Consider the following 12,090-nt stretch of genomic DNA (forward strand, 5'->3'; position numbering starts at 1 on the left):
AGAGGAGCCCCGGCTCTGGGAGGAGGCCTCTGGCCAAGGACACGGGCTGGAAGCCAGAAGCGAGGCCCGGCCTGCACTGCGCTCCACACTTTACAGCCCATAAATCCCGTGGCTGGCGGCGTGATTAGGACTGAGTCACAATGCAAGGAATTTAATTTCCCAGCGCTCAGCCTGCAGGGCCTTGTAAACTCACCCCCTAAACCAACACCCATAAACATTTGATAAAACACCGCAGGGCTTCCTGCTTCCCAGAAACGGTTCCTGGGCCCTGGTTAGAAGCCGCGTCCGGCGCCCCCTAGAGGACTTGAGCGATGTAATTCATGTTCCTCAGCTCTTCCTAATGGCCTGGGCCCTTGGTGGCCCCATGCGCCCAGCCAGTCGCTGATGAGCCCAGTCCAGAGAGGAGAGGAGAGAGGAGGACCTCAGAAGCGACCTCACACACTCTGCAGGGGAGGGTGGGAGGGGGAATGTGGCCCTGAGCTGTATGTTGCTTCAGGCTTGTCACCCACATCTATGACCTTGACCTCACTCAACCTTGGCATTGGGTCTAGGACAGTGGTTCTCAACCTTCCTAAGGCCGCGACCCTTTAATACAGTTCCTCATGTTGTGGTGACCCCCGACCATAAAATTATTTTCGTTGCTACTTCATAACTGTAATTTTTCTACTGTTATGAATCGTCATGTAAATATCTGATATGCAGGATGTATTTTCATTGTTCGCGACCCACAGGTTGAGAACCGCTGGAGGAGAAGAACAAAGCAAGGATTGCTCACTTTGGTTTTTTTTTAATAATCCTCATCCGAGGATATTTTTTTATTGATTTCTAGAGAGAGAAGAAGGGAAGAGAGAGATTGATATAAGAGGTCGTGCGACATCTATCAGTTGCCTCCTGATGGAGCCCCGACCGGGGCTTGAACCCCCAATCTTTCAGTGTACGGGACGATGTCCCAACCAGCTGAGCCACCCGGCCAGGGCTGCTCACTTCATTTAATGGGATGGAAAAGCGAAGCCCAGAACGTGTCCTTTCCAACTCAGACCGCTCACCAAAGCCCCAGGGCCGGCCCCAGATCTCAGGCCCCCGAGCCCCTCTCACACCATCGGTGTGATGATGGTGGCAGTGATGGTGGGAAGGCCAGGACAATGGCAACTCGGGAAGGAGGTAGGTCAGGTGTGAAGAAGACCTTCGAGAGCATTCGAGAGCATGCCACCATCTTCCGTGTCCTCCTCTTCTGCAAGGTCGTAGGAGGAGAGAGCCCTTGTCGGGGTTGCCTGGGATCCAGATGCGAGCGTGGAGCGGCTCACAGACCCTGGAAACCCGCGGTCCGGGGTGTAGACCTGCGCTTCCCAAACCTTGGCCTGCAGCACACGGTCCCCGGGGACCTTGCTCCCATGCAGATCCCAATCCAGCAAGTCCGACTCGGGCCTGGAATTCTGCATTCCTACCCAGCTCTGCGCAGTGCCAAGGCTGCTGAGTGCGGGACCACAGGTGAGTGGTGGGTGGTGGGTGATCTGTGCCAGGGTGCTGCAGGCTTGGAGGGTGGGTGTGGGGTGAGGATCCTCCCGTGGGGCAGTGGGTGTGAGCCACCCGGAGAGACGGAGATCAGCTGGCCTGGGGCCGCCCGCCCTCTGAGGCTGTGGAGGATGTGGTGTTTCACACTCAGGGACGGTGGGCAGGTGGCCTCAGGTTCCTCATCTGTGACATGCGGGCCTGGGAGGTGTTGAGCCACATAGTCCCTGAGCGTTCACCCAGCTCTGCCATTCAGGACTCCAGGAATGAAAAAGGCAAAGGTTCCATCTATAAGATCCCAGCCCGGTCCTGGCGGTGGGCCCATCGCTCAGTTGTTGGTTTTAGATGGGGCTGGCCATGCCCCCAGGTCCAAGGTGAGCACATGACCCAGGTCTGGCCAATCAGAGTGGCTCAGTGGTGAGCATGTGACTCAAGTTAAGCCAATGACATTCAGCCCTGGGACTTTTGCTAGAACATCTGGGGAAAAGGTTCTCCCTTTCAATCAGGGTTACTAAACTGGCTAAGGCAAAGGACACCTGGGTCCAGCCATGCCTGAAGGCAGTGCCTGGATTTTTCAGCCAGAAAACTACCTTGGCCCAGCCCATTTGAACTCAGTTTTTAAGGCTTTCAATCAAAATAAGCCTGACTCACACTCTGGATTCTATCCCCAAGGCAAGACGGGGAATTGGAGGGAAACCCCCTCTTACATTCCGACAGATAGGCCAGAACATTATTGGCTTCAACCAATTCCAGAATGTCAGTGTCTAAAACACTACGCAGAGGAATAAACTGAGGCCAAGAGCATGGGCTGGGCTTTCCCAAGGCCACACAGTGCATGGCCAAACCAGGACTCATGCCCGGTTCAGAGCTCCTTCTGCTGAAGGCACCAGCCACATCACATCGTCTGAGGAGCATCGAACAGCATCCCTCACACACACACCGAACCCAAATGCCCTTCCTCTCCCAAACACGCTGTCTGAACTGTAACCCGTAGGGACCCGTTCCTCGCCGTCTTCTGTCTCCGAGACGTACCTAACAGAAGCATAAACCCAGAGAAGGAATGGCACTGGTCTTGCTGGTAGTAAGAGGTTGTAAGTCATCGTTGGGTAACTTTACAGATGGGGAAACGGGTGAGGAATGGGACCGTGACCAGCCTCTCCACTTTCACGGGGATTTGCAGAGCTGGCACGTCTTTGGGAACGACACCCAAAGGGAAGAGGGAGGTGGGAAGAGCCCGCAGTCAGGTGGTGCCAACCCCCCTAATTCACCTGAACTCCGATGGGTGCATTGGAAGCCTGAGGACCACAACTTGTCCAGGCCACAGGCTCCGGCCCAGGCCTCCCCGCTCCTTTGAGAGTCTAAAGAACCCAGCAAGCTCTAGTCACTCTTCCTCTGTGGGGAGAACCTCATATTTTGCCCTTAAGAAATGGGTGTTGACATGTCTTCACATTATTAGAGAAAATGGCCAGCCCAGAAGTAAACCACCACTTTTATTTATGGTACATTTCCCAGAACTCAGAGAAATGCCATGCTTTTCTGCATAGACCTCGGACCAAAACATAATGCATCACAATACATCAAACAGTACAGTCCATAAAACTCGCCCTACCTTATAAAAACAATACAGGGAATCACTCACTCTTTATATGAATTACTTAAGAACATCCCTGCTGTCCACATCCTTTCAAAAAGATTTCTCTTTTCCTGGGAAGAACTGTTTCTATGCAGTGGCTGCTGAAACAATTTAAATGAGAAAGAGAGAAGTTATAACTAACCCCTCTATGGGAGAGAAACCCATCCCAGGTCATCTTGGAGCAGAATGCGTTCTGACCATGAACTGTCTTCTTGTTGAAGTTCAATCTTTCAACGTGGGTGATAGAAATCAAGCAATATTGTAAACAGCCTAAGGACAAAGACCATACCTAGTTTTGCTCAGCATTGTACCCATGGCACACAGTAGATGCTCAATAAATACCAGTTGAAGAGGGAGGGAGGAGGAAGACTGGGAAGGAAGGTGGAAGGGAGCCTGCATAGAATTTAAACGTGTCAGTTACAACTGCTACAATAATGCCGCGTAACAAATGATCCCCAAAACTCAATGACTTAAACCAGCTCCTATTTTTATCACTGCTCAAAAATCCACAGGGTGGCTGGCAGGTCTTCTGGCCTCAGCTGAGCTCACCCACACATCTGACGATCAGCTGGATGTTGGGCTGATGGCCTTAGTCGGGACAACTGGGCTCTCTCCCACATGCATGTGTCTTTCATGTCCGGGCCTGGGCGTGTTTTCTGGCTAACCCAGGCACATTCTCATGCTGACTCCTGAAGTCCAAGAGAGCAAGTGGGAATAGGCAAGCACTTTTTCCAACCTCTGCTTGTGTTGTTGCTAATATCCATTGGCCAAAGAAAGTCACATGGTCAGGCCCAGAGTAGGAGGGGCCAGGAGTTATAGGACAAAGGGCATGGGTACAGCCGAAACCGGTTTGGCTCAGTGGATAGAGCGTCGGCCTGCGGACTGAAGGGTCCCGGGTTCGATTCCGGTCAAGGGCATGTACCTGGGTTGCGGGCACATCCCCAGTGGGAGATGTGCAGGAGGCGGCTGATCGATGTTTCTCTCTCATCGATGTTTCTGACTCTCTATCTCTCTCCCTTCCTCTCTGTGAAAAATCAATAAAATATATTTAAAAAAAAAAAAAAAAAAAAAGGGCATGGGTACAGGTAGGGTATTAACTGGGACCATCGATGCAACCAGCCTACCACAATGCTGGTCCCCAATTCCCCCAGCCCCCTTGCACCCCAAACCCCACCCACATTCAAGGAGCTGTAAAGCCCATGAAAAAAGAATAGAAAACAAAGTCTACTGACCCCATTGTCCATTTGGGGAAAGTCGGGGCCCACGCCAGGCTCTCCTGAAGTTCAGTCACGGTTATTTAAACCAGCGGTTGCGGATCTTAATACCTACAGGGGACGGGCAGGTAATAATTACTGGACCAGACCAGGCAGGGGAGGAAGGAACCAAACCACTCTCCCTGTCTCCCCAGGGTGGCTTGGCAGCCATGCAGCTCAAGCCAACAAAGGCCTCCCAACGATGCAGGCCCAGGGCGCGGGCTCCGCTAATTATTTCAAGAGAAGCTGCAAAGCGGCATTTGGAAGTGAAATCGTGTTTTCAAGGTAGGCACTATTTTTTTTTTTAAATTGAACCTCGTTCTGGGGCCCGCCTGCCTGTGGGCCTGAGTGGACCAGCTCTTATTGCAAACACTGCGTGTTCCGGATCTCAAGCCCAGTCTTGAGCGCCTGGCTCTGCCTCCCCAGGGGTGAGAGGTCAGGTGTTTGCAGAGCACACGGAGGCTGGGGCTGTGTCTGTCTTGCTTAGCACTTTCTCCCCGGCCCAGAGCAGGGTCTGGGATGTACCACTGGTTGGAAGGAAAAGAAGGGAGGGAGGGAGGGAGGGCGAGGGGAAGAAGAAGTAAGGGGGGAGAAATGAGCATTTAGGGAGCATCTGCTATACATTATGCAAGCATTTTATATACATACTATGGGCTTATGTCTCCCCAAATTCATATGTTGAACCGATAAACCCCATTGTGGCTGTATTTGGAGATGAGACCTTTAAGGGGGTCATCAAGGTTAAAGGAAGTCATGAGGGTAGGACCCTAATCAGATAGGACTAGTGTCCTTAAAGAAGAAAAGGACCTCACAATCCCTCCCCTCCCCCCACCCTGCTGTGTGCCCAGAGGAAAGGCCACGTCAGCACAGAAGGTGCCACCTGCAAACCAAGGAGAGAGGCCTCCCCAGAAATCAACCCAGTTGGCACCTTGATCTCAGACTTCCCGTCTCCAGAACTGTGAGTAAATGCATTTCTACTCTTTAAGCCCCTGGGTCCTTGGTATTTTGTTATAGCTGACGTATTCAATACACAGTCCCATTCCACTTAAAATGTAGAAAAAGCCCAGCCACCGTGTCTCAGTGGTTGAGCGTCGACCTATGAACCAGGAGGTCACAGTTCGATTCCTGGTCAGAGCACATGCTGGGGTTGCAGGCTCAATCCCCAGTGTGGGGCGTGCAGGAGGCAGCCAATGGATGATTCTCTCTCATCACTGATGTTTCTATCTCTCCCTCTCCCTGCCTCTCTGAAATCAATAAAAATATATAGTTTAAAATAATAATAATAATAATAATAAAATAAAAGGTAGAAAAAGACCCGACATAAATAAATCCCCAACCCAGAGAAAACTATACACCTTACATGGTGTATTATTTTCCAATTTACAAGCCCCGGGGTGGAGGGATGAATCTTTGCCTCCATTTCTCAAATGAAAAGATTGGGGCTCAGAGAGGCTGAGAGCCTTGCCCAAGGTCACACAGGACTTGGACAACACTCTTCCTAGGACATCCCAGCATATTAGACACCAAAGATGTGTTGAATGAATAAATCCATCAGTGAGATCATCTGGTTCAGAGGTCGTCAACACGCTGGGTTATACCGCCCCCTGGCGGCTGCCTTGGGTTGTGTTCTCTAGAAGCAGGTCCTAAGGTCAGACTGTAAAAATGGTTTATTTGGGAATTTTCCTGTGACAAACCAGTAGGGACAGTCACACACAGGGTAGCCTTTGCTCAATCCCCTAGGGAGCTCTGGGGACTGTGCAGGTCCCCTGTGAGAGGTGACCAGGCCTGAGGCAGGGCGCTGGGGCATTTTTATTATTATTATCACTGACGGAGATACTACAGAGGCATTAAGGAGTGCAAGGAGGTGTTATTTGGTTGGCAGCGCTTGGGGGGTGAGGAGGATGCTGGCATACGATGCCCAAGGACCAGGGATGCTAAACACTATGCAGTACCTCACCCAGGCCCACTCAATGAAAAATTGCGTCACTCCAGATGTCACAAACACCCCAACAGATGAGCGCTTACCAACTTCTAAGTCCCCGTTTGACAGTTTTTGAAATGGAGGCCCAGAGAGGGACAGTGACTTGCCCAAGGCAACACAGCAAAGAAAAGACACAAAGCTGGAGACAAGGGGCGCTGGTCTTTTCACAGCAGAACCTTGAGCCTTAATTCCTCCTGAAACTTGAAAGAGAGCATTCTCAGCTCCAAGTGCAAAATCCCTTCTGGATTTCTCGTTGGGGGGAGGGAGGGACCCCGTGCTCTCTGGGTGAAGGGGGGAGAAATCAGACTTGAAGACATTAGAAGCCAGTGCCCAAAGCAGATGTGCCAGCAAAGATAAGGGAGATGGAGTTTTCACCAGACAAATCGCGCCCTGCTCAGTTTAGACATTAAAACGAACTAACTTAATTTCATGCCATATGTAAATCCTCACCAGCTGTCGGCTCTGTAATCACAGGAGACTTAATGTAATAACTAAACAAGAACAAAAACGCAGCCAGTACAGGCTCTGGGCGAGTCCACCGACAGCGGGCTGCGTGTTCTGGGAGCTCAGCTAGAGCGGAGCATTCACGGCGGACATCTGGGCGCCCGCACGCCTGCCATCGCTGGCACAGGAGCGCCTGCCGGGGCCAGAAATAATGGCCGAGGCCTGTTCGGGCCCTGCGTGCCCTGGGCCTCTGTGGACCGTGAACATCTCTCTCCAGACCCCACAGCTTCTTTCCAACTGTCAGGGTTCAGATCTGTGCAGCCATCTGGCCCGAGCGCTCAGAAGTAGCCAGAAGATGTCTCCGGCTCCCTGGCCCCAAAGGGGTGAGGAGCGGGGGTGGTCCTCCAACCTGGGGACCCCACGTTCCTCTGGCTGCTCAGGCTAAAAATAACAGCAAGCCTTCATCAAATGCTCGCCCTGGGCCAGGAGCCCAGCTCACCGCCTTCGGGGAATTCTCTCAGTGTTCCCCAAAGCCTGCCTAGGTTGTGGGTTCAGTCCCTCGTTGGGGGTTTGTACAGGAGGCAACCAATCCATGTTTCTCTCTCTTTCTCTCTCTCACTCTCTCTTCCTCCGTTGTCCTCTCTCTCTAAAATCAAGAAACATATCCTCAGGTGAGAATTAAAAACAATAATAATCAAGGAAAATATGTAGGCTAGCAGAGGTGAAAAGTGAGATCATTTCTACATGCATTTTTATGGCTGAAAACCAGGAAACTGACCCAGATGGTAGCTTCGGAGAAACGTCTTCATGAAGTAAAAGAGGCGGCTTTTCCGTGAATCTCAGACCAAGAAAAGGAAAAAGGTCTGTAACAAGGCGATCGTCTCAGCGTGTGATGCGGAGCCCGGCACTGGGGGGCCCTGGCCGGCTGTGCTCCGCGTTCTCCCGCCCCCGCCTCCGTGTCGGCCATGCTGGCGTGACACGTGTCCAGCCGTGCTCCACGGGGCCACTGTCCCACTACCGTCTCGGAGCAGCTGGGAAGGCTCGAGGTGGAAGAGGGAGGGCCAGGCTCCGAGGCCTTGAAGGACCTGCTCCCTCCCCTCCGTTTCCAGCTGTTGTCCGTCGGAGGAGCCATGGAGGACCTGAAGGAGGCACAGGCTCGAAATGCTGAAAGCAGCCAGTCACAAAAGACCAGCTAGTGTGTGAGTCCATGCACAGGAAATGCCCAGAGCAGAGCAATCCGTGCAGACGGGAAATAGACCGCCAGGGGCCGAGGGAGGGCGGTGGTGGAGACGCGGGGAATGATTGCAAAAGGTATGGGGCTTCTCTTGGGGGCGTTGAAAATGCCCTAAAATCGATTGCGGCGATGGTCTCGCAACTCGGCGAGTGTACTGACAGTCATCGAATTGTCCCCGTGCGATGAATGACTTGTGTGCCATGCGAGTGGTATCTCGAGAAAGCTGTTACTAACAAACGAAGAAAGTTGCGTTGGCTCTAAACTGAGTCCTCGGGTTCCTAAGCTCCCCAAAAGCCGCCGCCACCGTCTCTCTGATTAGGGCTGCCCGCCCTTCGGAGAATTTTTTAAAGAGCGTTTTCTCAGCACCTGAAAAAAGGCCCTTTGATGTCTATCCAAAGCCCTCCTAGGAATTCTTATCTATTTAAGAGAGGGGAGCGCCATTAAAAGCTTGGCTTTCTTGGCTAGCCAAGCACCCGTGTTAATTTCCTTGTCTCGCGTTACTATGGCAACAGAAAGCGCCACTGGGAGCTTCTGGGGTTCGTCCAAAAGGGACTGCAATCTGGACCCAGGGTGCAGTGCAGCCTCTCTATGCTGCGGCCCCTGAGCCCTGGCCGCCTGGCCGATGGACCTGCGGGAGGGGCCGCCTGGTCGATGGACCTGCGGGAGGGGCCACCTGGCCGATGGACCTGCGGGAGGGGCCACCCGGCCGATGGACCTCCGGGAGCGGCTGCCTGCAGCCCTGGAGCAGGGAAGTCTGAGAAAGTGGGGGAAGGAGGGTGCAGAAAGGGCTCCTCGAGGGCTGTGCTCCAGGCAGCCAAGGGGCCACCCTGAGCCCCCCATGGCCACGCAGGTCACATCTTCGGAGGACGCGATGTTAAACGGCATCGGGAGCACCTGAGCCAGTCTCCGTGTCTCCGGGACCATCGTTTTTGGCAGAAGAACGCAGTGTCTCCTGCCAGTGAGTGACAGGCCCTGAAAGCTTTCATTCAACAGCCAGGGGAAAGGCGGTCAGCCACTGGGCGCCCACTGTTCTCACAGGCACGCACGCCTCAGGCCTGCAGAAGCCATAGGGAAGGACTGAAAACAATCCCCATGCCAATCCGTAGGTAACTGGGAAATAGATTCTAAATGGAATACTACACAGCAGTGTAAAGTTAATGAGCCAGGACTAAGTCTATTACAATGGATATCAATCTCTAACCCATAATGCTGCCCTCCCCCACACACCAAAAACTGCAGAAGGATACATAGTGTACATATAACATGTGAAAACATGCGGAACATTGCTATACATTATTTAGGAATATGCGCATATGGGTAAAAGCAAGAGGCCATTCATGGATAGAATAAGCATCAAATTCAAGGTGGTGGTTACCGCTGGGAGGGAGGGTATGGAATGTCATAGGGGGAGGGGTGGCATTGGTAAGATGATATGGTAGTTTTTTTTTTTTCTGGGTGGCAGGTACACAGGTACCCATTGTATTAGCTGTGCCTTCTGTATGTCTGAAGTTTTTCATAATTCCATAGAAAAATATCTGGTACAGTGGTGCCTGGGTATTTTTCTTGTTATTTGTGTCTTCTGTTAGACCTATAATGATCCGTCTTGCTTTTAAGGGATAGAGTAGTTGGTGGTTATGTAGCAAAAAAAAAAAAACAGCAGTTATGTTTGGATTTTTTTTGAAAGTAAGAAATATCACGTCCGCAAACGACTTGTTCTGAAAACACCACTTAGGTGCATGTCTGAGATCTTAATGGATTGGGGGCTTAATGGAACGAAAATCAGTTCAACACAGTTTGATGTGTGGAACATCCTGAGTCCAGAGCATGAGCCATCAGCCCAGCGGCACCCACACAGGGTCCCCGACAGTCTGTCTCTTGGAGGTGCCTCAAAACCTGGGCCTGACCTCACTGGGGATCCCTAATAAGGAGGGTTAGCAGCCAGGGAGGAGGCCTGCTGCTAGAGTCGCTTCTTCTGCAGCATCCTTAGGTTGGGGGGTGGGGGTGAGGGGGGAATCCGAGCAGGCTGGGATACAGTGGAGCCTGGGGGTGAAGGGAGCGAGAACCAGGATGGTGTATTTCCTTTAAGTGAAGTCGAGTCTTTCTGCAGCCACCCCAATGCAATCCAGCCTCAAGTTGGGGAGTTTTGTGTTTTCTAAGCCTTTGGATCTGCCTCTGCCAGCAAGAAGTGCTGGAAAGCTGTCTCTTAGAGACGCCTCAGGGTTATTTTGGTTTTGTTTGGTTTTGCATAATGGACACATTTCCCGTACAGCCACTTTCCAGGTTCTTTGTCAAGTGTCAAGGTAAGCTTTTAGAAAGCTCCTCTGTGGGCCTCGGGGAGGCAATTTCCACCCAACACAGAATCCTTAAGGCGGAGAAAAACAACGTTTCAATATCGCTTCAGGGACCATATTTTGTGCATTTAACACAGCTGAATGCAGACAAAAGTCCAGGAAGAAAATTGAGTGTGCTCTCCTGACAATGGGGATTGAACCGGGGAAGTGACGCCCGGTGGGTTACTGCCCCCTGGTGTCCAAAGACGGTGGTGCAGCCATTTGCAGAGTCATTTGTGGAGCTGCTTCCTGAGTTCATGGCCATCATTTCCTGCCCGTTTTATTTTGGTTTTTTTTCTTATAGTTATTTTCCGGGACCTTAATGACTTCAGTGTCTTTAAGATTCATAACATGGCTTTTCTATTGCCAGCTTTCTCTAAATTCCTACAGAAACACATTCAGGTGAGCAGACTCATGGGCTGGCTTTCTGCCCATTTTAAAAGCCTTTTTAAGCAGGGATCTGGCAGCTCTCTGTAGCCGGCAAGTAAACATGCCAACTGTTTAAAAATCTGGAGATTTTGCTGAAAAATCTAGGCCTGACACATCTTTTGAAAAAAAAAAATTCGAAAATCTTCCAATTTCTGGACTGCACCCTAGCATAATAAATGGAGGTTAGAGCTGAAAAGCTGCTGCCCACTTTGAACAAGACAGGTGCTTTCGCATTCTCCACACTCCCCACCTTTCCCTATTGGTTCACTAATGGTTCTCACATGGCTTCTGGATTTGTTACCATGGCCTAAACTCATTAAAGAGTTTGCACTGGCATCCCAAGAAGGGGTGAAAAAAGGGTGGTACCTTTAAAAGTAGATGATTGCCCTAGCTGGTTTTGCTCAGTGGATAGAGCGTCAGCCTGAGGACTGAAGGGTCCTGGGTTTGATTCCAGTTAAGGGCACATGCTGGGTTACGGGCTTGATCCCCAATGGGGAGCATGCAGGAGGCAGCTGATCAGTGATTCTCTCTCATCACTGATGTTTCTATCTCCCTCTCCCTTCCTCTCTGAAATCAATAAAAATATTTTTTAAAAAATAATAAAAGTAGATGATTATATCACCTTATGCCCAGGAGGAGAGGACATGGGTCCACAAGCCCCATATTACCCAGTTTAGTGAGGATAAGTGACCTGCTCCAGGTCACACAGATAGTAAGTACTGGGCCCTGTGTTTGAACACACAGCTGTCTGACCTCAGAGCCTCACTGCTTTCCACTCCACCAACCACTTCCCGTCATTAGCTGCTTATGCAGCAGGCCCTCCTCTGGGAAACAAGTGCAATAGCAGACACTTGTCACTTCGCCCTCACACAAAACCCCAGACAGAGGCTGTCCTGTCATCACATTGTCCCAAACTTGCAAAAAGCAAACTGGCATCAGCGAGGTCAAATCGCTGAAGGTACTCAGTTTGCAAGTGGTAAACATGGGGTTTGAACTGAGGGCTGTATGACTCCAAAGGTGACACCCCGAAGGGAATGTGTGTTGCAGAGGAGGTCAGATCCTGATGGCAGAGCTGAGCTGTAACACCAAATCTAGCTCACCAGAGAGGAGTGTTGTCCCATGGGGGCTGCAATGCCCAACTGGGGCCGCCTCTGCTAGGCCACCTCACAGCCTGCTGTCCCACAGCTGTGCTGTTTCACCCCGGGGCTGTTTTCACTGCACAGTCTCTCACCTCACCAGGGCCCAAACTGGAGACTCCTGTTAGCACTGGCACCAAC

General features: G+C 51.4%; 1 non-coding gene across 1 annotated transcript; it reads right to left on the reverse strand.

The window, feature by feature from the left end:
• Positions 1-10,680: 10,680 nt before the first annotated feature.
• On the reverse strand, positions 10,681-10,810 carry LOC139001326 (small nucleolar RNA SNORA33). Its single transcript, XR_011469947.1, has one exon. It is a non-coding gene; the product is annotated as a small nucleolar RNA SNORA33 (small nucleolar RNA).
• Positions 10,811-12,090: the final 1,280 nt, after the last annotated feature.

Source organism: Myotis yumanensis, unplaced genomic scaffold (genome assembly GCF_028538775.1).
Source record: "Myotis yumanensis isolate MYYU_CA2020_CCGP unplaced genomic scaffold, mMyoYum1.0.hap1 SCAF_401, whole genome shotgun sequence".
Lineage (NCBI taxonomy): Eukaryota > Metazoa > Chordata > Mammalia > Chiroptera > Vespertilionidae > Myotis > Myotis yumanensis.